The sequence below is a fragment of the Panthera onca genome, chromosome X (assembly GCF_046562875.1).
Source record: "Panthera onca isolate mPanOnc1 chromosome X, mPanOnc1 haplotype 2, whole genome shotgun sequence".
Lineage (NCBI taxonomy): Eukaryota > Metazoa > Chordata > Mammalia > Carnivora > Felidae > Panthera > Panthera onca.
Window position 1 is genome coordinate 121,569,393 of NC_138357.1, and position 25,996 is coordinate 121,595,388.

The 25,996-nt window shown below is 42.0% G+C and overlaps 1 protein-coding gene across 4 annotated transcripts in view; it reads left to right on the forward strand.

Annotated features, from left to right (window-relative positions):
• ARHGAP6 (Rho GTPase activating protein 6) overlaps positions 1–25,996 on the forward strand; it is a 452,363-nt gene that overhangs the window by 260,789 nt on the left and 165,578 nt on the right. The gene's annotated exons all lie outside the window — the stretch shown is intronic.

Here is a 25,996-nt window from a genome sequence, read left to right on the forward strand (position 1 = left end):
ATGGCAGGCCCCATACCGTGTGTGTATTTTTGCCTTTATAGGGACATAAATGAAAATGGGCCCAAAACTCATCAGGTGAAGAGCCAGCCTTTACAAATACAGCTCTATGGAGTTTTATCTGAACATAAGAGCATTCTGTATGTGATAATCATTGATTTAGTGTTTAGTTAACAATAACCTTTGTATCTATTTACTTGTTTACTTTTGTGTTTGGGGGCATTGGAAAGTTTTCGAGAATGATCCGGATGCCTGACTTTAAAATACGGAAATGGAGAAAGCTCCATGCTTTCCTCTTAGGGTTGGAGAGAGGCTTTGATTAGCCACGAACGTCAATTGCTTCACCCAGTATTTGTCCTGTGGTGGCAGGCTTTCGCGGAATTTAGCTGAAATCCCCATCACCTTCATCACCGTTACCACCCTCTTCATCATTTCCACCATCACCACCACCACCACCGTCATCGCTGCCATCGGCAGCATCGCCCATCTTACTGTTGTATCTTCAGCAGGCAGAGACATCCCGAGCCATTTCAAATGACTCTAGGGACGTAGGAACCCTCTGAAAACCATTTTGGTTCAGGGACTTGAAAGTTTGTTGTTACATCTTGGCAGACTCCGTTATGAATTGAAAAGCCATACCAGTTGGCAGTATATGAAACCATACTGTAAAAATAAAGGTCAGGAGAGTTTCACACACAGAATTGTCAAGACAGCGATAACGTGTCCACCTCTTGCTGACGGGCTAGATGAAAATGCGCAGACCTGGGCAGGGAAGTGAATGGCCTTGTCCTTAACACGTGGCTCAGGGGTGCTGAAGGATGGCTGTTTCTCTCTGTTCTCTCCACTCACTTCTCTCTGCCCTCTTCCCCGTAATAACTTACTGGCCACTGGTCATGCACTGTCTCACCTCCAGGTTGCAAAACTTTCTCTTAAGTAACACTAATTTTTACTTGCCTTACTCCTAATGCTTCGTCTTAAACGTAGAGACAGAAAGCGCACTAAGAGACAGTTAACTCTGTCGTGTCTTGCCTCCCAGGAACAAAAATAGCTATGGTTGCGGTGTTTGGAATAGAAAAGCTTAAAAGAACCTTATACACATAAGTGGTTCGTGCAGCCTTCTCTGCTGAATTCATGCCAGGAGGTATTTTTATCCTGTTAGGAAGCAACTGAATTTCTTCGACTCTGGTCCGCCAGCCTCTGTACCGCACATCTGACAAAGGCTTGCGAGCCTGTGAGAGTTTGGTACTCCTCCTGGTGGCGAAAGAGAAAACTAACAATAGTGCTCCTTCCCGGAGAGCAGGGATAGGCTATTGGATGTGCAAATGTTGCTTTGCCCTTTTGGCCAAACTCTTGTGACATTCTTATCTCAGCTCCTTTGGTTGCTTTTGTTCTTTGGACAACGACCGATTTTTATCTTCTAGGGTCAGGGGGATGAAGGAGACTTGACAAGCTGGCATAACATTTTGCTTTAGAGACAACTTGAGAAACATATCTATGTCTTAAATCAAGACTATTTCAGAATCACAACAGTATGTTCAGCATATTAGTCACAGAACCAAGTTTTAAGCCTCGTGACCACAGAAATAGATCTGGGGCTTATTTTATTGTTATTGCCTCTGAACGCTCTATTTTCTCTAACTCGGTAGACAGAAACCTACCCTTCTGTGATAAACAGAGTTTGGAGGGTGTTGGAACACACAGCCAAACAAACAGAACCACACGCTGCCCCTTCTTGAGCCCTGCTTTGGGGCCAGCCCCGGGCTACCTGAGCAAAGATACCCTCATTTAATCCGTCCTTACAACGGCTCTATGGGAGACGCAAAATCATCCTCTTGATTTAACCATTTGGGCACCGCTACCCCGAATCGCGTGGGTAGTGAAGTGCTGCAGCCAGACTCCAACTCAGATCTGGTTTGTTCAGATCATATCCTCCAAGCCAGTGGTTCTCAACGGGGACAATTTGGTACCCTGAGGACAGTTAGCAGTGTCCGGAGACATTTTTGGCCGTCACGCCCGGGGAGGTGCTGCTGACCTCCCGTGACTGGAGATCAGGGATGCCGTTCAACATCCTACGATGCGCCCAGCAGCCCCTACGACAAGAATGCTCCAGCTGCTTGTGTCAGTGGCGGCGAGGCAGAGAAAACTTGCTCTCGACCAGTGCTACTCAAAATGTGGTCCATGAACCATCACTTGGAAGCCGGTTAGAAGTGCAGAATGACAGGCCCCATCCCAGACCTCGTGAACTGAAAACTCTGGGGGTGGGGCCCAGAAACGCAGGTTTTCACAAGCCCCCTCGGTCCTTCCCGCACACTCGGCTAGGAGAAGCTGTGCTTTAAAACGCCAGGCCATTGTGTGCCTTTTCGAGCCGGACACAATTGTATGGTTTCTTCATCACTCTCCAGTGTTCCATTGTCAAATAGAAGTTCCTCTTGAGGCATCCAAAAGGGGAAAGTCTGGCATATACTAGGAACAAGCGTGACTCATGGGGAAATCAGCATGACTGCAAATTCAGGAACCATGCCCGACTAAAAAATCAAGGGGGCTCTTTTTTTTTTTTTTTTTTTTTTTTTTTTTTTTTTTTTCTCTGCCTAAGGAGAGAAGCCTTGGAGACTCAGTCCAGGTTTAAAAAAGAGTCAACACATGCATTGGTTTGGTTTGAGGTTTGTCATTTGCAATTTCGAACCCTGACAGTCCCCAAGGAAATCTTGCATTCTGTATGTGCGTTTTTTGAATCACAAATTGTCTTGTGGAGAACCAGTGGTATAACTATTTTGATCTGAGTCTCTCTTCAAAACTTGCTCGTCACTTGGTATTTTATGTGATTCTGTGTGTGTGTGCGGGGGGGCATATATTATAGACGAAGATGAGTTGTAAAGAACAAAAATGTCAGACAGCACCCAGGTGCAGGTAGCTTGTGCTGTGACACCATGCCGTTCTCTGCCTCATTCCTTAAGCCACTGGAGCCTAAACAATAAAACATTTTTAAAAGTTGGGGCACCTGGATGGCTCGGTCGGTTAAGCATCTGACTTCGGCTCAGGTCATGATCTCACACCTCGTGAGTTCGAGCCCCACGTCGGGCTCTGTGCTGACAGCTCAGAGCCTGGAACCTGCTTCAGGTTCCGTGTCTCCCTCCCTCTCTGTCTCTCCCCTGCTCATGCTCTGTCTCCCTCTCTCTCTCTCTTAAAATTCAATAAACACTAAAAAAATTAAAAAATGTATTTTTAAAAGTTGAACAAAAACAATATTCCTTAATTTAGAGCCATTATATTGATTGACCCCTTTGACTTCAGAAGATTAAACTTCTTGTAAAACCTAAAGAAAACTTTCTAACTTGTCTATTTTTTTTCCCCACCGTCTATACGGTGGCTAGAAAAAATGAATATTCTTCTAAAGTATTCTCCACAAGGACGGCTGCATTAGAATCATCTGGCGTGATAGATTCCCTGATCCCCTTCTGCGGGGGCCCAGATTCGGTAGCTGGGAAGCTCCGAAACAATATTTTTAACAACAACCAAGTTTAGTAGTTAGCACTTGAGCGTGAGTTTCCAGCATTAATAATTTCCTAATGTGAGGGAATCGTACTGATGTATCTTAGTTACAGTCATGGTTTGGGTGGCAGAATGTTTGCTGTAAATATTCTATCCTGTGGTTAAGTAGTGAGAAACAAAAACCAGTGATCCCACAGGCTAACATATATGTAGAAGTTTAATAAGAATTTAAACAATTAGTTTCCCTAAGCCATTTGTATCACCTCTGTGCCAGGTTCCTAGGACTTTGTGAAGTGCAAAAAAAAAAACAAAAAAAAAAACCAAAAAACAAAAAAAAAAACAGGCCAAACCCGGTTGCAGGCTGAGAATTTAGGGATAGCAGCATTGCTGACGAATTTAGTCTAGAATGTGTAGAGCAGGGACTAAGACACACAGTTCCAGCGCTCGAGAGCTCCACGCTCTGAGGATGAGACTGGGCTAGGAGCCACTCATCACAGAGTAGCAGATTGTGGGACAGCGCACGCTCTGGGTGAGCATATAGAACAAGGGGCCACAACAGGTGGCCTCTGAAAGTCGTGTCTCTGGTCTCCATGCATCTGATTCTCCACTGTGGGTGTTACTCGCAAAGGAAATCTGCCGAAATGGTGGAGCGGGGGGCGGGGGGGTGCTTCGGAGAGCCTTGAGACATGTGGGAATGTTCGCCTGGTTCCAATGGCTCTGGACAGTCCAGCAACTCTAACTGGTTTCCTTCTTTCCCTTTATCCATCACTGTCCTCCAACCTCTTGGCTCTGAGGGCTGAATTTAAGGCTGTCACAGGAAACCAGATAACCACGCTCATTAAATAACCTTAGTTGTAAACCCAATATGAAACTCGTCAACTGTGGCCAGAGGGGGGTTCTCAGTGCTTCCCTATCTTGAGAGGAAAGTTCATTGGAAAGCTTTGAGTTTACTTCCCGATTTAAGATTCTATTCTGGGTAGTTCAAGCCCCTAAATGACAAACAAATAAGTGGAGGCATTTCTGTCATATTTTTCCCAAGGGCCTGAAGGGATAAATATTGCTATTTGTTGTTAAAGGATTTTATTTGCCGAATCTCATGGAATATATTTTTATTTCTGTTGAGAATTCATAGAACCGTATGTTCTTCAAGAAGGTAATTTCTTTGCAGATTCCTCCTTGTCATCTTTGATGGGTTCCAGTAGCCTCCGGATTCTGGGATACTTTATCTTTTCCTGTGCCAAACACAATAGCCACTAAGAGACAATGCCAGGGAGCCCAAGTGACAGAGCAAAGAAAAACACGGAATATTGTTAAGAGCTCGTCTGCTCAGGTCATGGCTCCAATGTACAACAACACATTGTGGGGTGGGAGAGGGGGGCTCTCGTGTTGATGAAACAGGACTCCTCCATGAGATTTTATGTTCAGAGGCTCGTCTTATATGTTCAGAGGCTCTCCAACAGGTAAAATGAAATTTATCACGAGCACCAAGACAGGGGCCATTGTTTTAGGTCACTTGTATTCAGATGGGACCTGTTTTAAGAAAGATAATTCATGGAATCCCAAATTGATTACAAAGATGGATGTTTTGTGTTACTGAAAAGAATCGCTGACTTTTTTTTTCAAGGACACATTTTCCCCCTTGATCCTTAAGTAACTCACTGAAGAGCAACAACTCATTTGTGTCAAGTTTGGAAGGTAGGAATATTAGCAGCGCTTAGCGAAATAAAGGTACGGTGGCTCTGAGTATTATAACTGAAGACAGTAGGACAGTGAGTGATCTAGACCCAATGATTAGTAGCAAGGTTTTCCATTTGTACAGGACTGTGGAGTTTATAGACTCTGTTACGTAGCAGTGATATTATTATTATTAGCAACGGTTTATGGAAGAAAGAGATCGAAGGATTTACCGAGATCACACCATCTAGTAAGTGACAAAGCCGAGATAAGAAGGAAAGCCTTTGATTCCTTTTTATGCTCACTTTCAGGAACCTTCAATTCTCTGATCTACTGGTTTCGTTTTTGTTTTTTAAGATGTCTGGTATTTGTAATATTTGTTTCCTTCTTTTCGGTCTTGTTTTTTAAGTTTATTTATTTGAGGAGAGAGAGCGAGAGCCGGGGAGAGGCAGAGAGAGGGAGAGAGAGGATCTCATGCAGGCTCCCTGCTCTCAGCACGGAGCCTAACGTGGGGGCTCAAACGCATGGACCCTGAGATCATGACCTGAGTGAGTCGGACGCTCGACCCACTGAGCCACCTGGGCGCCCTTCCTTTTCAATATTAAATGAAGATGGTCTTAACATGATTTTAAAGCTGGGGGTTGGAGCTTCATGGGAGGCAGGGATCAAGGTTGAAGGCAAGGCAAGAAGTAGGAGAACACAACGTGAATTTGGGGTTCAAAGTCAGCCAAGTAGCAATGTTGCGTCTGTCTGTGCCTTCGTGCCTTTCTTCCACCCCCACGTCTGTCTCTCTGACCGTCTCCGGCTGGGGGAGCTTCTTGCTCTAATGACCCATGGGATGAGATCGGGCCCACCTGGACAATCCCAGCTACTCTCCAGGTCCATGCTCTTAATCACATCTGTAAAGTCCCCCTCCTTGTGTAGGGTAACTGAGTCACAGGCTCTAGCGGTTAATGTGCGGGCCTCTTTGGGGGGCTGTGACTACGTTCACCCCACCGTGACGGTTCGCAGATGAGTTTTGGGCACGACTCTCCCCCGACTCCACTCTGCTGGGTCTGCGAGTGTGCGTGCGTGATTGTCTCTTTATTTTCTGCCTTCTCTACTTATACCCTGTTTTGGTATTCTCTTTTCATGACGTATCACTATCGATCCCATTTGCACATTCTCTTTCCCCTCTGCTACATGTTTCTTTGTTCTTTCCTTACAGTTCTCATCCCCCATTTTGCTTGTGTTTCTTACTCATTTAACTATTTATGGCTGTTTTGAACTTGTATTATCTTCCTGTTCTTTTCTAATTCGGTTTCCTTATCACTTGCTTCCCTTTGAGCCCACTTGGTCTCCGGTTTTACACAGCATCGACCCAGTCTCTTTTTCTGTCCTTCGACTTCCTCTCCTAACCCTTGCTCTCATCCAGACTTCTTATCTCCACACATACACATGGTTTCACTTTTGTTGCTCCTTCAGCCCTGACTGTGTGGTGCATATTTTAGCAAACAGGGGAGGAGGGGAACCAGACAAAACAGGGGGGAAGCCATCCGTGCCGTTAATCACAATCGAGGCGTGTACAGGTCTGCCTTGGAATGCCCCAAGTTCTGCATCCAAACGTCTGCTGAAATCTCTTAGGAGAGCCTTGATGAACCAAATGTACATAGTCATTGATGACACATATGTGAATATAGACGTGTGTTCCACAAGAAAGGTCAGAATAGAATTTGGAGTGATCTGAATTATTGAAGTACGGGTGAAATTATTTTGGGCTGTAAATTTTGCTACATTTACAACAACAAGTCTTTAAAATAGAAACGTTCCCCACGTCATTGCTTTCTCAGTGTGTGCTTCTTTATTTATGATTCTAGTACCGCGAGCATTTGATCAGTTGCAGAATTTTCCTCTACGGACATTGCCAGTAACGATGTTACTGATAATGAAATGGGGTTACACATGTATAACTGAAGTTCTTAGTCTTATTAGACCACAGGCCTGATCCATACAGAATAAGATCTGAGTTATACCTTTCTTCTCCAGAGGAACGCACACGCACACAATTTTGTATCCATTTTCAGAAGGTTCCATTCATAAATTCATCCTTCAAGTATTTACTGAGCAGATATAAAGTGAACAAAACAGGACTAGTGTTCTAGGCAGGATGGATAGATACGTCAGTAAGTAAAACAGTTAAAATAGTTCTTTTTATAGAGACTGCATCGTAGAATGGGGCGTGACAAGAGATCAGTAATATATAATATGCCAGGCGGTAATAAGAGGACAGAACAGTGGAGCAGAGTTGGTCGGATGGTAAGGGAAGCTTTCTCAGAAGGTGATATTTAATCAGAGATATGACATAATGGGGGAGCTGGTATTTAAAGGATGAGTCAACCATTATAACAGCTTGCTATCACTTAGGTTCCTGTGTGGGAAGTCAATTTAGATAGTCAGACAAAGCCCTTTTTGTCTGTTAATGTGAAAAACAGGTTTTAGTTTAAATTCCTACACATAGCCATGAGTAACTAGAAATGAACACGTTCCAGGGAAGACGCTTTTTCAAATTTATTTGGCTTTCCAATTTGACCAAGCAAACATACGATTATCCACTAAAACTGTAGCTCCAAAGGCAGGGTTAGATTGCCCACTTCTGGGGAATTGAGAGAAGCAGTCGTTGCAGATCAGTCTTGAAAAGGAAAATTTAAAAAGCTGACACTTTAAATTTTTACAGCATCTAGATATACAGCATCGTCCAATTGAAAGTTCTGTAATGCTGGAACTATTTTATAGGTGTTCTTTTGGACTCACCAAGCCTTGGTTGTTTGAAATGCCCCCAAGGGCCAGAAAGACTGAATCTCTACCCTCTGTGAGACTGGCCTCCTGAAGATCTAAGTGGCGGCTCTCAGGTGCCTGGCCCAGTAAGCTACAGTCTTCCCGGAGCCAGTTTTGAATTTTAAAACTGCTCCGTTTTGGGTCACTCCTTGCCTGGTACCGCAGACAGGGTACATAGCCTACACTGGGGTGCTTCTGTGAAGGAGGAAACGTCCCTTGTGAAACCCCAGCTCTTCGCCTCAGCAGGCCAAGCTGTAGACATGTCTCCCCAGGCTTGTGCTTCTACCTTTGGATAATTTCCATGGCTTATGGGTCTTGATTCTGTTGTTTTATTTTGTTTTGTTTTATTTTATTTTATTTTATTTTATTTTATTTTATTTTATTTTATTTTATTTTAATTTTATTTTTTGTTTTGTTTTGTTTTTTTTTTGTTTTGTTTTGTTTTATTTTAATTTTATTTAATTTTATTTTGTTTTATTTTGTTTTATTTTATTTCATTATTTATTTTCTATCTCCTGAAAGGCAGATAATTGCCCGGCCTCAATAACAAGAAATTGCTTCTACATTGGAATATTAATCAGAAGGGGGGTTGCTGCTATTTCTACAGAGTGCCAATCAACTTAATCCTAGTTGTGCTTCCTAGAGGAAAGAAAAGTTTGGGTACAAGTACTATGTTTTATTTGTCATCATTCAGAGTCCCCCTCCGAAAGAAACAAATCACCAATCAAATTCACCTTGCTGATGCCACCTGTGCCCAAGTTACTGAGGCATTCACAACTGTCCAGTGACCCCAGCCCAGTGTGGCCCACTCGAGAAAAGCAGATTAAGCTGAACCTGTGCCCTTTGCTTAAATTTCATCTTCAAAGTGTGCCCTTCAGAATGTCACTTTTTTTTTTATTTAAACAGCTTTCAAAGTGGAGGCACAATTCCTTTATGTTATTTATGTGTTTGAAATGCAAACTTTCCATTTTCCCAGTCCACAGAGGCAACAATTTAATTTTCAAAAGTTAGGAGTTTTTGGGTCAAATTTTAACCTTTCTGCTTTAGAGATCTGGCTAAAGATTGTTGTCTCATCTTGTCTCTTCCCTTCCTTTTCCTTTCCTTTCCTTTCCTTTCCTTTCCTTTCCTTTCCTTTCCTTTCCTTTCCTTTCCTTTCTGTTTGCTTTCTTTCTTTCTTCCTTTCTTTCTTGCTTTCTCTATCTTGCTTGCCTTTTTCCTTTCCTTTTCTTTCTTTCTTTCTTTCTTTCTTTCTTTCTTTCTTTCTCTTGCTTGCTTTCTTGCTTTCGTTTTGCATGCGCACACATGTGTTTATTATAAACTTGAGAGGACTGGTGATGTGTTTTTTTCCTCCCAAAGTAGACAAAACAAGATATCTTATTTTATGTTTTGCTTTTTATCTTACTTCCCAAGCAGAAATTTGTTGGGTTGGTTTCTTACCTGCTAACACCCGTGTGTCCTGGGATTGACAGTTGGCTACCACAAGCTCTTTAAAAGGCTGTTACTGGGGTGCCTGGGGCGCTCAGTTGGTTAAGTCTCCAACTCTTGATTTTGGTTCAGGTCATGATCTCAGGGTTCCCGAGATCGAGCCTCGTGTTTGGCTCTGTGCTGACAGTGCAGAGCCTGCTTGGGATTCTCCTCTCTCTCTCCCTCTCTCTCTCTGTCTCTCTGTCCCTCCACCGCTAAATAAATAAATTTAAAAAGAGTAAATAAGAATAAAAGGCTGATACTGATGGACAGAGAGTTAGTATTCTAATTGTAAAAATATATAGAAGTCAAAAAATTAGAAAACATCCCTGTAACAATTTGACATTATTAGAATATGTTGGTTTTATGTTTAGGAATTTGTATGATTTTTTAAAAATAATTTTTATTTGAGTATCTCCATATTGTAAGCATTTTTTGAGTAATTTCTTTGTACCTGATAAGGAAGGCAGGAGTAAAGCAACATCAATTGTCTTGACTTTTGAATTTCCAAAGTCTTTCCTTAGCCTTTCAGCATAATCAGAATTGTAAACCATTATCCCAACTAAGTTATTGATAATTTTTTAACTATTATATATGATGCACATGAAATGAGGAATTGAAATCAATACTCTATAAACATGGAGATTTAAAATTTTTTTAATGCTCATTTATTTTTGAGAGAGAAAGAGAGAGAGAGAGAGAGAGAGCCCAAGTGAGGGAGGGGAAGAATGAGAGGGAGACACAGAATCCGAAGCAGGCTCCAGGCTCCGAGCTGTCAGCCCAGAGCCTGACATGGAGGTCAAACTCATGAACCGCGAGATCATGACCTGAGCCAAAGTCGGACAATTAACCGACTGAGCCACCCAGGCGCCCTGAGATTTTTATAAATAAAATCATTCTTTATCACTACTCACTTAGTAAATAGTTCATCACTGATTCACTGATCAGAAAATATTTGCAGTAAGAAAAATAATGTCTAATTGCACATACTGGCATCAAGTAATAAAAAATGGATAATAGATAGACATAGATCTTAATTATGTACTTCATTTCCTGAGAAAAAATATAATTTTGTTGACTTTTTCATCTGATGATAATGACACATCTAGATACTGTGAAAATAAAGCCATAGCAGCTACTTGAGGGCCTTAGACCAACTGAAGGTTGCTGCTGGTGGGGGGGGGGGGGGGGGGATGAGTTAAATGCGTGATGGGCATTAAGCACTTGTTGTGCTGAGCACTGGGTGTTGTATGTAAGCAAAGAATCACTGCGTTCTACACCTCAGACTAATATTACACTGTATATTAACTAACTGGAATTTAAATAAAAATGTATAAATTAATGAAAAAATAAAAATAAAATAAAATATATTGGTTATTTATATGAAAAAAAAAGTAGTCTGGACCAAAGTTGCAAATTATTTATGGAAGATGATCTCCTCTCTCCTTTTGTTATGTGGAATATAAGTATTCACGCCATATAATTAAAGCAGGATACGAGGATAACTCTCTTCTCCATTTAAATATAATTTCCCCTTGGGGCGCCTGGGTGGCTCAGTTGGTTGAGCGTCCAGCTCTTGACTTTGGCTCAGGTCATGATCTCACAGTCGTGAGATCGAGCCCCAGGTCGGTTTCTGTGCCGAGTGTGGAGCCTGCTTAAGATTCTCTCCTTCCCTCTCCCCCTCCCCTGCTTGTGCACGCTCTCTCAAAAAACTAAAATAAAAATAAATAAAAATCCTGAATATAATTTCCCCTTACTGGCTCTCAGTCTTCAAATAATTACACATTTGCATTGAAGTTCATTGAATCTAAATTGAGATGATACTATACTTCTATAGGGATATTTCCTGTGTTACTCAACAGAGGAATCTTTCAGATGAACTTGTCTATCTCCGATTAGATGCTTAGGATATGAGCATAACCTCAAGTACTTAGGATATGAGCATAACCTCAAGTACTAGTTTTTACTTTATCATGTATCTGTAGAAATCAAAGATACTGACTATGTTATTATCTGCCTTCTCCCACTTGAGTTTAATGTGTAAAACTAGGCATTATCTTTTTCACAAATAATATTTGGTTCATTTGTTAGTGATTAACTATATACCAAAGGGATATTGGTATAGAAATTATTGCTAAAACTTCTTCATGCTAGCTTTTTATTATCTTCATGAAGGCTTATAATTATTGTGAATTATTAAACATATATATGAATTCTTCAAACTCAATTATTTGTCAGAGCAAGCTTACTTTTTTTTTTTTTTTTGTAAAGTACGTAGTATTTTAGTTAGTTAGGGCCAGATCGTAAATATCTTAGGTTTTGCTGGCCATGTGGTCTGTGTTACAACCCTGCTGTCTTAGCATAAAAACAGCCATAAACAATACATAAATGAGTGTGCGTGGTTGGTTCCAATAAAACTTTATTTACACTAAGAGGCAACAGGCTAGATTTGGTCTTTGGGTCACAGTCTGCCAACTTCTGGCTTAGAGGAGAAACAGCCGTGGACCTGTAGAACCACTTTGGTGAGAGAAACACTTGAATGACCGTGTCGATGTTGATGCTGCCCTTGTCCTGGCTGCCCGTTCTCTAGTGACCAGCCATCTCTCCAATCAGATAGCGGAAACGTGCTGGAGATTTCTCTCCCTGGCTTCATGGAGATTATCTTAATGAAGTTTTGAGATTTATGCACCAAATGAGATCTGACAGTGACAAGAGGAAAAAATATAAATTATTTCTACTTATTTCCTCAGTAAGCAGACCCTCTTTTGCAGTCATCCTGATAGTTGGGCCAATCTTCGCTTCTGGATATATTTTCTATTGTACTGTGAACGAACGCACTTAGATGTCCTTTGAAAGTGACCTGCCATGGCTCCAGGATGGAGCGTGTTTAGCTTGTACATAGCGATGGGCCTCAGGAAACATGTTCTGGTAGATCTGTGAGCTCTCAGTGCGGGAGCCGTTTTCTTATGTTCTTCATGCTGTAGGTGCTGTGGTCAAGTCAGGTGTGAAATAAATGTTAATAAGCGAACTGATGGAAAATTATAATCTACAGGGTGCTTTCAATTGTAGGGGGTGAAAATACAGCATGTCGTGATTTCAAACTCGGCGTCTCGTTTAGCAATGACTAAATTAGAGATTAATTTTCTATGAGACAATTATCCAAGTTTCTGATCTCAGTTTTCCCCTTGCATTGTTGACTCTACCCGGAGAGAGAACACTGGTCCTGCGTTAGGACTGACATCAGAGGAAAGAGAAATTTTGGTGACTACAACAATGATTGTGACCCCATAGGTTGAAATTGCAAGTTATTGTTTACAAAATGCTATTTCAATCCTATCAGCTTATGATAGTTAAAACAAAGGTTCCGGGTATGTGGCTTTTGAAAGACGAAAGGAAAGAAAGTAAAACTGAAATACTGGGAATTTTGCCTGCTGACAGGCAGTTATGAAAAAGAGGAGACAAAGTTTCAAATGCTGTGGTGCCCAAAGTGTGCACTCATAAGTACCGAGCGGTACTGTATCATAATGGCTGGTCTCTAAGTTGTGGCTAATTAGGAACACCTGCAGACTCTTGCTATGCAAAGTGTGGCCCCCACACCAACAATATCAGTATCACCTGGGAGCCAGTTAAAAATGCAAAGTCTGGGGACCCCTGGGTGGCTCAGTCGGTTAAGCGTCCGACTTCGGCTCAGGTCACGATCTCACGGTCCGTGAGTTTGAGCCCCGCATCGGGCCCTGTGCTGACAGCTCGGAGCCTGGAGCCTGCTTCAGATCCTGTGTCTCCCTCTCTCTCTGACCCTCCCCCGTTCATGTTCTGTCTCTCTGTGTCTCAAAAATAAATAATAAAACATTAAAAAAAATTTTTAAAAATGCAAAGTCTGTGTTCCCATTCCAGACCTGCTGAATAGAGCCAGAATTTTCACAACAGCCCTAGGTGATACATATGCATGTTAAAATGTGAAAAGCACTTGCCTAGATTTTTCTTCGGCATCTCCTACCCAATAGTTCAAAGGCTCACAGAAACACTTTATCATCAGGAAGGCAACTGGGAAACAAAGCAAACAGAAACTACTGCACTGTACAAGCAGGTTTTCATGTGCCCCTGAAATCCATGTGTAAAATATCATAGAGGGGCTCAAGGGACCCCAAGGGAATAGTGGATATAGGTTCATTCAAACCAGGACACTTTTGAAAAGGGAAGGATCACTAGTCATAATGACACTGGGACATTAGGCATAAACTGAGACTGCCTTAAGGGACCTGGGACATATGGTCACCTCAGTTATAGCACCTAAACCTTGTCTGGTGAGAATCCCTGAAAATATTAGCATTCTCTAGCCTGTAAAAAAATGAAGGCGGAGAGATGGGAAGGTTAGAGCCTACAAGTTAAAAGGGGCACCAATTACTTGTTAATTAAATTATTTTATTTCACAAATATTTATTAAGCCCTTTCCTTCTTTGTCGGGTATTTTATAGGCTCAAGGGAATGCAGAGGTGGACATAATACAATAGAACTTAACAGGACTAGATAATACCCTTTAAGCAATATTAAGAAACATGATTATAGAATAACAGTCAAGCTTGTGGCAGTCATAAAATGAAAGCATGTTTGTTCTATTTTTAATCCTGTATTTTTAAGAAAGTGATATAGTCTAAGGTTTTTAAATGCAGGAATTGTAAAACAATTTTAGATAAGTTCATGGAAGATGAATCCAGAAGTGATCATCAAGGCAAGTTAGGAAGTTAGTATTGGAGGAGGGATAAGAAAGTTATTTGGGATGATTACAAAATTAACTTGCCTTTCTCTAATGTGTCACCTGGCTCTTCTGACACATATGGAACCCTGGGCCAAATGGGCCATGACGAAAATTGGAACACGTATAAGCTTTGGAGTTCGTGGTCCTTTGTGGGTTGTAGAATGGAGTATTTATCCTAAGGGTTTGTCCACCCTAAGCCGTATCTCGTAAATGAAAAGTACAGCATGTGCATTTTCCATGCTGAAAAATAAACATCAACCTCATCTTTTGTAAATAGTAATGCAATATGCTTAGTGAGATTTACAGATGCATCCGTTTAGATAAACAGTGAGAATCCTTATTAATAATTAGACCTTATGCAAGCCCCGTGGCCTTGTATACTACACAGGAAAATTATTTGATGACCACCACTCCTTTCTGCCTAGAACAGATTCTAGCACATAGTAGGAAATCAATTACAATTTGCGGGACAAGTCAGTGAATCAGATGGTATTTCAGAGACGCCGAATAAGGAAAGCAGTATTCGTTGTTCCTATTTTCGTTCTTTTCACCGAGTGCACAATTGCTCCGAGGCAGCTCACGTAGATAGTCCGAGTTCAGTGCAGGAAACCAGGAAGGGGAGGGCCACGATTGACCTTGTGGCTTTGCCAACTGTCTCTTCTATTCTGGTTTTGTTTCCTTCATTTGGAGAAGCAGATGTGCCTGCCCGATAGGGCGGAAGCCTGGAAGCCCCAAGATCTGGAGGTAACAACATCCTGGTCTCTCAAATTTCCTGGGTGATTCATTGGCCAGCCACAACTCCTAGATTCATCACTTCCAGAAACCCAACCCCATCAGTGCTCTTGTGAAATGGGCTTATATCGAGGGCAAGTAACAGTAATTGGCAAATTATAGACAGCTCTATCGTTCACACATATTACTTCGTGGGCTTAAAACCAGCTCATTTAAAACCTGAAATATTCCTTTCTTACGGCTGGTTCCACATGGAAGTACAGGTCAGTTTGTCCTGTGGTGAAAGATCTCTCACAAATGAAATTCACAGAAGGAGCCCAGACCCCTTTTCTTCCCATCTCTGAGGTAAAGACCTCTGTCTTCCTGTTCAAATGCCATGCGATCTTGCTGCTTCCTTGTGGTCCGCTCCAAATAGGATCATTTCGCTCTCCTCCAGCTTCAGCTTCTCTACGGCCCCCATTATCTCCTCATGTCAAAACTCCTCCGCAAGCAAACCCCTCCCGAAAGCCATCTCTTCTTTCTTTTCCAGCTAAACCTCACATGAGGATAGTTTACACTCAAAGCTGATTCACATGTTCATCTCTGTTCATTCTGCCAGCACTCTCGAATCTCCTTTATTCAAGGTTATAGAAGACCTCGTCGGCGAATTCTGGAGGACGAGTCCTTATTGCATTGAAATTCGCTGGCCTTTGAACCCAGCTCGGTTTCTCCTTGGCAACCTCTTTTCCTCCATGTCCCACAGCTCCTTTCCTTCTCTTGATTTCCTCTCACTCTTTTTTCAATTCCATGGCTTCAGCTACCCCTTACGTTGTTTTAGGAGCTTTTGTGTTGCAGGGAACGGAGACATGATCGATTATTTCAGATGGCACGGATTCATTATAAAGTTACAAGGCAAGGAAGGTAAGAGGAATAAGGCATCTTGATCCTTGAGAGAACTGGTGCACTCATCCAGGCAGGACTCAGAAGAAACTCCTCGCTGGGCAAAATGCGAGTCTTTAGTGATGCTAGACATTTACCAGGCTGTAGATTCGGCTTCACTCACTCTCTCTTCCAGTTTCTCTCCTCCCCACCCCTGACCCAGGCCTTACCTTCCGGCCTCAACGCCCCTCTTTTCTTGACCCATTTCTTCCCTCTACTCTCAAATGCCTTCTCTTGCCTTTCCTTCTCTTTTGCCTCTTGGTTTCTACTCTTTCTTTGACTATTCATAATTCCTTGGTATATACACTTTATTCTAGAACTTAAAACATTGCTATAATTTCCCTGCTTGCCTTCTGGCTGCTTTCAGTGCCTTCTGGAAGTAGGTGGAATATATATTTATGCACGTATATATGTATAAATGAATGGAGGAAAGAAGAAAATAAATGAATGCAGCTTTGAACCAGATCTAATTTCATCTTTGTGTCTTCAGTGGCTGCGCGTGATATAATGGTTTCCAGTTACCGAGCCCCTATTATATATCTGACATTATGTCATTTACATATATTTCTGAACTTCACACACTCCTAGAAAGTGATGGTATTTTCCCTTCCTTTGCATAGAAGGAATCTATGGCTCTCATAGACTAAATTACTTGGGCTAGATCCCAGTGCCGGAAATGGCGAAGCCAGGATTTCAAAACTGTTACGCTTTTAAGGAAATATTTGAATACCTGAGTAAATGAACATGCTGTATGGTTTTTTTTTACGTTCATTTTTAAATAAAACAAACAGTAACCAAGGTATATTTTGGTAATAGTGATTAAAACAGTAATTGGTTGGTCTTTGGTGTCTCTAGAATTTTTAGCGTGTGATATAATACAGACCAACAGACTTGGAAGGCCTATTGGATGGGTCTTGAGACTTGGAAGGCCTATTGGATGGGTGGAATGAACTAGAAACATAATAAGAAATCCGGAGTGGCTTAAGGTGTTTCTCTGCACAGGCTCTGTTTTGCTCCGTACGTTGGCTTTACTCTCAGGTTAGGCACAGGATGGCCACGTCAATTCCAAGCGTCACATCGCTCTCTGACAGGGACCGGAGAGAGAAGTACAGGCCATGTCTTCCTTTCTCCTTCTTAGCAGGGGCCTTGCCTAGAATCCTCTTGAGGCCTCATCGGCTGGAATTGGGTTGCATGCTGCGGCAGTGACTGCTGGTTGCTGCCCCTTCCCCATGCCCACCTTTCACTGTGTCCCGTACAGCTCACTGTGGCCATGTGACCCATAAGGGCTTCCGGTTGGCTGAAGTACAGATGTGTTTCCCAGAGCTCAAGCAGCCCCGCTGGGCCGGAGACAGGGCAGCAAAATGACAGACAAGTAAGCTGGTGGGGGCCTCCTCCCCGATGCCATCGAGGCCATCGCAGTGCCCCAGGTTGCCTGACACCTGACTTCTTCCTCCAACGGGGGATTCTCCTTACATCGTATTTAAAGCCACTGTTATTTTTCTTTCTTGCTCTTTTTGTGCTTGTTATGCAACTGAACTTAATCTGATACCCGTTTCCCTTCTTAAAACAGTCCGGGCGAATGTAGTGGTATTACCACAACTGACTAAAAATAATGAGGATCTATCACTGGAACCAGGGATGGGTCGGTTACCCTTCATCACGTGGGGGAGGGTTGCAGAGCTAAACAACGCCAGACCTCTGGAAGGAGGAGGGCAGGGGAAGTGACTGCTAGGTAGGCAACTAACAGGGGCTGCTAACAAAGTTGAGTGACTTTCCCAAGGTCACATGGCTAACTGTCGGTAGAAGAGAAATTCCAACTTAGGTTGTCGAAAAGCAAGTTCAGTGGACCTACGTTTACCGGCTGAGTTTAGCTGACAATCTGCCATTGATATGCTGAAAGATACGAAAGGTTAGCGGTTACTTCTGCACTGGTGGGAACCAGATACACGTAGGGAATGTTCCGCTCACGTGGCAAAACAGTGGGCAGAACAGACCACTTCAGTTACATACTCGGCCACGGGTAGTAATGGAAGGAAAATGTGCCTTGCTGATGTTATTTGCCTGAGCCAACTGTTAAAATAGCGTGTGTTTCCCTAGCATGTGAACGGGGAGGCGGTGGGGTGGGGGTTGAGATGAGCTGGGATTATTTCAAGTGGTAGGAGGGAGCCATCCCACTTGTATGTTTGTGGGCTTCTCAAAGTTTGAGATAATTCGAAAAACAACCCGCACTGCACCGTGCACATGGGTTTTCTTGTCAACACCATCCTGCTGCTGACCCTGGAAGTTTCACTTCCCCTTAACATACTGTGGCTCCATTTGGGGATGTGGCATAGCCCTTGGATTGCAAGGGTGGTGGCCTCATTAGCAATTTGTGGAACTCAGTAGCCATCTCAAAAAAGCAAAACCAGTAAGAATGAGACTGCTGCAAAATCCTGTAACGCAACCTGATCTTATGTGGCTTCACCACTTTCTTCTTGTTTTAAGAAGGCCTTCAAAGTGAAGTATCAGAAGGAAATAGTGCCTTTGTTATTATATACCTGTATCTAGAGTGATTTCTCTTAGCCAACCGAAAAGGTGGGAAAAACATTTTGTGTTTGCAGACAGCATTTGCATAAGATTCGAAGGCAAATTTTATCTATGCGACTGACTAATAAATTGCTAATGGCCTTCAGTCCCGGTGGATTTTACAGAATGATTTCACTGATGCTGCAGGAGGCAGGAGAATGAAAGCAAATCTGAAGCCTGCAAAATCCCTGGAGAAGCATCTTCTTAGAACCTAAGTGAAGGGATATTTTGCTAAGTGTGAAGCAAGACAATATAAAATCAGTGTTTAATAATGCTTTTGTTAAGACAATTAGGAACTTTGAATACACTGGAACCTGGTGGTAGGAAGTTTGGTACCGATACGCATTTTGGGCTAGTCTTTTGTTATAGGTTATATATGATTTGGAGGGTATACTGACAATACTTATAGGCAAGACTGATTATATCTAATGTTCCTGTAAGGGCGATTTACGGAACTAATTTGTCAATTGTAAATAAGTTTCTCTTACTATCTAGTGAAATTTATTCTTCTGTTATTCTGAGTAATTATGTGTTCCTGAATATAAAAAAAAGAAGGTTGCATATAAAAAGTTAGTTTTTTCTGACATCACTAATTCAGGTTGGGCCAATTGTCTCACGGAAGATGAGTGTGACACTACCCGATTTGGGGGTGAACAGCTGTTGAAGGACTTGACGTTGACCTAAGGAAGAAATGACTTCTCATACCTAGTACCTGAACTGTTTGCTCTTTTAAGGAAATGCTATAGCAGATACTAATTTAAGACAGTATTACTACTCAATGGAGAATTTCCCCGTTCTGTTACATACAAAAGTCTTCTAAATAAGATGAATTTATTTTTAAGGAGATAATTGCCTCAGATTTAATTTCGACTTGCTGTAGAACTTTACATTGAACTGTTCATAGACATGAATGGATGACCTTTACGATGAAGATTGAATGAAATATCCCCAACTGGTTTTTCTATTATAAAGCTGATAGAGTCAAATTATAGGAGAATTTACAGAAGAATTGAGATCACTCGTGGCTACCTGAGGAAAACAATTAGGCTACAGTTAAGAATAGAGTTATATGACCTAGGAATTCCATTCCTAAATGTCTTCCTAAGAGAAACGAAAACCTGTATCCGCACAGAAACATGTACGTGAATGTTTATGGCAACATTATTTGTAATGGCCAAAAAGTGGAAACAATCAAAATGTCCATCAACTGACGAATAGGTAAGCAAATGCGATTCATGCATACAACAGAATACTATTCAGCCATAAAAAGGAGAACAAACTGAGGGCAGCTGGAGGGAGGTGGGTGGGGGATGGGCTAGGTGGGGGATGGGTATTAGGAAGGGCACTTGTAATGAGCTCTGGGTGTTGTATGGAAGTGATGAGCCCCTGAATTCTACTTCTGGAACCAATATTGCACTGTATGTTAACTAAGATATAAATTTAAAAAATTAAAGAAAAGAATGGTAAATGCTTCACTATGGGTGAACCTTGAAAACATGGTGCTAAGTAAAGAATCCGGACACGACAGGCCCATACTGTATGATGGCATTTATATGAAATACCCAGGATAGGCAAATACATAGAGACAGAAAGCAAATTCGTGGTTGCTGAGACTGGGGAAGAGCAGAGTGGGGAATGACTGTTATTGGATATGGATTTGGGGGGGTGGGTGGTGATGAAAACATTTTACAGCTGATGCGATGGTTGCACAATTCGCTGAGTGTGCTAAAACCCACTGGACTGCAGACTTTAAAATGGTGAATTTTATGGTATGTGAGTGATATCTCAATTTTTTTAAGTGATAGCTCAGGCACAGTTTGAGAGAAAGCAGACCTGGTTGGTAATTCTGGCTCAGTCATAGCAGACATGTATTAAGAAAATCACTAGGTCCCTAGCACACTGCTGGTCATGACTTATAGGATACCCAAGGTGATCCCTGGGCTGTAAGTGACTTAGCACAGAGCAGAGCTGCTGTGCGTCGCTCAGGCGGATCTGTGCGGCCAGCTAGAGAGCCCCCATATTTGAAAAGCGCTGCAACGCTGGGGGAAGAAAGGAGAAGAAAAATACTACAGCTGTTTGAATGCAATGGGTAGAATTAGGAGTCTGATCAACTGCCCAAAAAACGTATCAGATTTGGAGACCAATAAAGGCACGAGCCAAATCATGAGAGTGTAGGATACAGATTTCTCTAACTCCACCCCTCATCTAACTTAAAAAGAGAAAGAATTTCCCACCAACTGAATGGGAGAAAAGCCAGGAATCCTGTGAATCAGAGCCCCTTGGATTTCATCCATCTGCATTGCTCTGGAAGTGATTAAGTCCTATGATGAACCAGTGTCTGTAAAGAATGACGCATTGTGTATGTGTCTGTCATTTTGATATTAATTAAAAAGGTATCTAGAAGAAAGTGACTTCCCCGTTCAACGCAGTTTGGGGGTGGTTCCTAAAGCACAACAACATGGTAATTAAAATTCACAATGAAATGCTCAGAGACTGCACGAGCAATAGCTGTGGCATTCCCAATTGACCCAAAGTATCCTCTCCTGGCAATAAAAGGTGAAAACGAATTAGTGGGAGGCACAGTCTCAGTTAGTACTAAGTGTGTAACCAATGGCAACGAAGAGGTAAAGTAGATATTTGAAAATGTAGTCCCTCCAACAAGTATGCCCTACAATATGTTCTAACCTTGCTCTAACTCTGTAGCACCGTTTTCCTCCTTTCTGGGTCAAGGCAATGTGGATATTTTGTGTTATTTCATTATGCGATAAATTCTCAAGTTGCTTTGGTGTCATGTAACTGTACAGTGATTAAATGGATGTGACTGTTCTAGAAAGTTTTGTTAGTTATTAAAAGATACCTATATTAAAATGTCTTATAATATTATATCAAATAATTATATCAAATCATTATAGTGTTGAAGTGCAGTCTAACAAAATTCATTAATGTCCCATCAGACATAAGAAAAGTGTATTTTTGAAAAGACAAGTGAAAGAATTAACAGCGATCAAAAGGTTTAAGAAAAAAAACCCCACGTTGACACACTACTATGCTATTTTGCCACAAAACAGCCCAAACCATGTTTTTATCACCCTGATGTCAAAATACTTCCAGTTAGGTTAGGATCATATACCCCAGTAAAAGCAGTCAAGCAAATAGCCACTTGGCCTAACTAGACTTTCCACTGTTGATGAGTCATTCCTCATTCTTTAACCTGAATCCCCTGGAGGAAAAGTAGAAAGTTAACCAAGCAGCAAGTGGCTACGGAGCTCCTGCTGGAGGCCTAGTATCTAAGGTGTTGTGGGGGATGTGAGAGCACACGAGGCATCATCTCATTCTTCAGAGGGCATGGATAGCCTATAGGGTGCTGGAAAACCTGTCTTCTACTCTGTCATCTTCAGAGTAGGATCAGCCTTACGTGAAATTCTAAAAAAAAGTTTGGTCCAGGGGCACCTAGGTGGCTCAGTCCATTGAGCGTCAGACTCCTGATTTCGGCTCGGGTCATGATCCCAGTGGCATGGGATTGAGCTTGCATTGGGCTCTGTGCTGTGCGTGGGGCCTGCTTGAGATTCTCTCTCCCTATGCCCCTCTTCCCCACTCATGTTCTCTCTCTCTCTCTCTCTGTTTCTAAAATAAATGTTTTAAAAAAATAAAGTTTGGTCCAGGCCTTTATTCATTAATTAGCATGGACCTATTTATCAAGGAGGCTATGCCACCTGCTATACTCCTCAGCTACCCAGAGCCATCAGTAGACTTCTTATCTCCCATTTCTAAGTATCTCCTTCTCTCGTAACGAACCCCTGCATCTTGTTTATACCTCTCATCAAAACTGATGTGGGAGAATTGAATCACAGCGGTGGGACCTCAAAGATCATTTGTTTGGTCTTTCACCCAAAGCAAGAATCCTTTTCTCCACACTGGGGATGGGTGAGCCAATAGTTATCTGCATGAACCTCTGAGCGTTAAGAGTCCCCTCACCCCTAAGTCACTTATCCTTGTGCCAACATTTTCTTTAGAAAGGATCTCCTTGGGAAAGGCCAGGCCTACTCCCTGTAATTCCCATTCAGTCATTTGACATCTTCTCTCTGGAAAGATAGGCCAGATCTACTACTGAATTCGACCGATAGCCAGTCAGCATTTCTTGTATCCCAACTCCAGACAGACTAAACAGCCTCAATTCCTTTAGTGGGCCTTAAAGTTTTATTAAGTGACTTTCCGGAACCTTCCCCTCCCATCCACACTGCCTTATTCAGGGCTTGCTGGATGCATCAGTGTCTTTAGACTTCAGAACAGTTTGTTGGGGTGCCTGGGTGGCTCAGTCGGTTAAGCGTCCGACTTCGGCTCAGGTCATGATCTCACAGTCCGTGAGTTCGAGCCCCGCGTCGGGCTCTGTGCTGACAGCTCAGAGTCTGGAGCCGGTTTCGGATTCTGTGTCTCCCTCTCTCTGACCCTCCCCTGTTCATGCTCTGTCTCTCTCTGTCTCAAAAATAAACGTTAAACAAGATTTAAAAAAGAACAGTTTGCTGCTCCAGGAGTACTCTGGTCTGAATGGAGCCCAGTGCATTATCACTTTTCTTGAGTTGGATCTTCAAGTTCTTTTCATGCAACTCAAGTTTCCTCTACCTGCTTTAGCATTTTTGTCAGACTTCCTTTGGGCCTAGTGGACAATTGAAGAGCTCTACCTCTTTTTCAAGTCGCTTCTCTCTCTCTGATTAATTTTTGTTATAATTTAAATGCAAACTTCTCTATTGTGTTTGAATCTTTTTGCATTAGTCTCATCCTAAACATTTGGATCTAATTAAATTATTATACATAAATGGAAACTATATTAAAAACCCTAATTATCTCTTTTATTATCTTATCTATTTTTCCTAGCTTAGTGCCACCTGCGAATTTGAAAAGCATGATCTATATTTTCATGTAAGTTTTTGATGAAGATGTTGAGCAAGATGGGGCCAAGTTTCTGCCATTGTAGTTTTGTCCTCTTTGGTAATTTCTTCTTCAGTTCACGTGAATGTACAAGCATTTCTGCTGCGTTTTACTGGCTGGTCACAAATGTTCCAGAAAAATTTGCCCAGTACTTGACTGAAATTGATCATTTATGTAAGCCTTCTGGCTCCATGGTAATGGGAGAAAAGGTGATAGATGGTCTGTTGAGGTGAAATATATTGAGACGGACGAACTATTGGGACAGCCTTCTATTTGAAAGAACTGTATATTACTGTGTTTACCTATGACTTTGCTCTGTGATAGATCACATTCCCTTCCTAACTAAAATTCTATGGTTAGTAGTCCTTATTTCACCACAACGGATGCCGATGATGATGATAATGATGATGATGATCATGATCATGATGGTGGTGGTGAACATCTCTCTCTCTATATATATATCTATAATGCATGTATCTATATATCTGTCTTAAGGTGCCAGGCTCTGTCTTAAATGCTTTCCAATTATCATTTCACATGATCATGACAATAATCTTGTGGGATAGATATTGCACACTGACCCTGACTAGTTTGGACATTCACAACCATTAGGTGCTCTTTGGTAGATTGTGGAAGCCATTAAAGAAGTTCATGGTGGTAAGGCTTAACTAGTGCTCCATCGTATCCCTATCAGGTTTTACGAAAGACCAGATTCTCCCATACATATAACCATTTATTAGCCATCAGGCACCAAAAATCCAACCTCTCTTGTTAACTTGGCACCAAAAACTAAAAAGTTAGACTCTCTGTCCTTTTCGGGTATTACAAGCATCTCTTTGCATGGAAAGTTTGCCTGATGCAGTCCTAAAAGATTGTCGGCTCTTTAGAAATCCCAGGCAGCGACTTGTCTAGAATATGACTACACCCACTTTACGAGCACACCCTCTCCAGTGATGGGGTCAGAGAGAGTGATCAGAAAGTCCTGAGAGGAAGCAGAGCAATTAGGGAAGAAGGAATTGAAACAAGGAGGGATCTGGCAAAAATTCATTTGGGCCGCTTGCCACGTGTGCAAACGCCTTATCCTAAACTGGGTTTGATCAGCTACCAAGAAATAGGTGTGGCCCATGGGACAACTTAGCCCAGATTAACATATCTGCCATCCTTTTTTTGGCAGGGGGGCGGTATACTCTAGCTTTATTGTTGAGCAAGACAGATTGCTTCTGGTCAAACAAGAATAGCCTAACAGATACATCAACACTAAAGACTTCAAAGAACTGGTCAGGATTGGCAAAGTCCCTGAAAGGAAGGAGTTTAGTTCTTGGGGTGACTTGAAATTCGAACTTCTTAAAATAGCTGTTTTTATTTTAAAATGCTTTTGCCCGGGAGAGAGTACCGTGTGGAGTCAACACCTTCTTCTGTTTTCCACCGCACCATGCAGGTTAACTTAACTTGGATGGAGAAATTATTTTTTGCCTTCTTTCCAAATGCCTGTTAGAGAATACTTTCTTCTGGGGCTTACCTCTGTGTATTGATCAGACTGGACAGTCCAAGGAGCTGTGGCTACCCCAGGAGTGGATTTTTGTTGCAACTTCTGCAATAGCGCAAAGGATGATGCTTTTAACAACCAATACAGATGTGCGTCCTTGCAACTTTCAGGTTGGAAACATGCCAGTGAGGCAGTAGTTTCTAAGCTACCCCAGGTGGAGGTCGTGCTGAGTGTGCTTGAACTTGATAACACACTTTGAAGACATTTTGAAAGGTCAGTTAGCATCCAAACTGTATGAAAAAGCAGTATGTCTATCTACACATATACACAGTGTATATACACCAATCTAGATGAACATGATATGGATACATAGTATAAAATTAGCGACTGGTTGATATTTATGTATATTATATAACAACTAAAAGATCGTCCTCAGGCATTTATTATAAGAAATAAACCCAAATCTGCTCTTACTTCATTTCAGATTCCCCGTGGGTGCTAGGATATTTTATCCTTGCGGATGATGAAGTAAGAAAGATGTAACACTAAAGCCGAAGTGTCATTAATGACCCTGTACTGGAGATCATTCAGGTGTGCTGGAATCTCTTCCGGTCCTCTCCCTGGAGGACAGGTCACTGTACTGAGCTTGGCCTTTGTCTCTGCCCCTGCCCTTTGGTGAAACATTGATCAACTGACTTAAGAAGGTATCAGATTTGGGAAACCCTCTGCTCTTTCATGTACCGCTTTGGTCTCCAGTGGTCCCTGTGCTATCTTGAAGGAAATAACAAAAGCTCTGGCTTTCTTCGGCTGAAAAACCTGAAGGCATATTGAATGTACCTGCTTCTGCGTTGCCATTGCTTCACTTGGGCTGGTAAACAGTGTGCATTTTTAAGGCTCCTAGGCAGTGAATATTTTTCATCTCCTCGCAGATTACATCTCTTTTGTTGCAATGGTAGCTCTGTATGTGCGTGTAGAAACTATTCGGGTCTGTAATTCATCAGCTTTTACCAATTCTCTTTGCCATTGATGAGGACAGTAACTTTTGCATGTGTAAGTTTCACTAATCCAAGAGGCCTGTTATGTAATAGAGAGTCTCTCGGTTTGAGAGCCTCTCGATTTGAATATGATGTCACTTAGGTCCCAGCTCTAATCTTGATTACAACTCTTTCACTTTC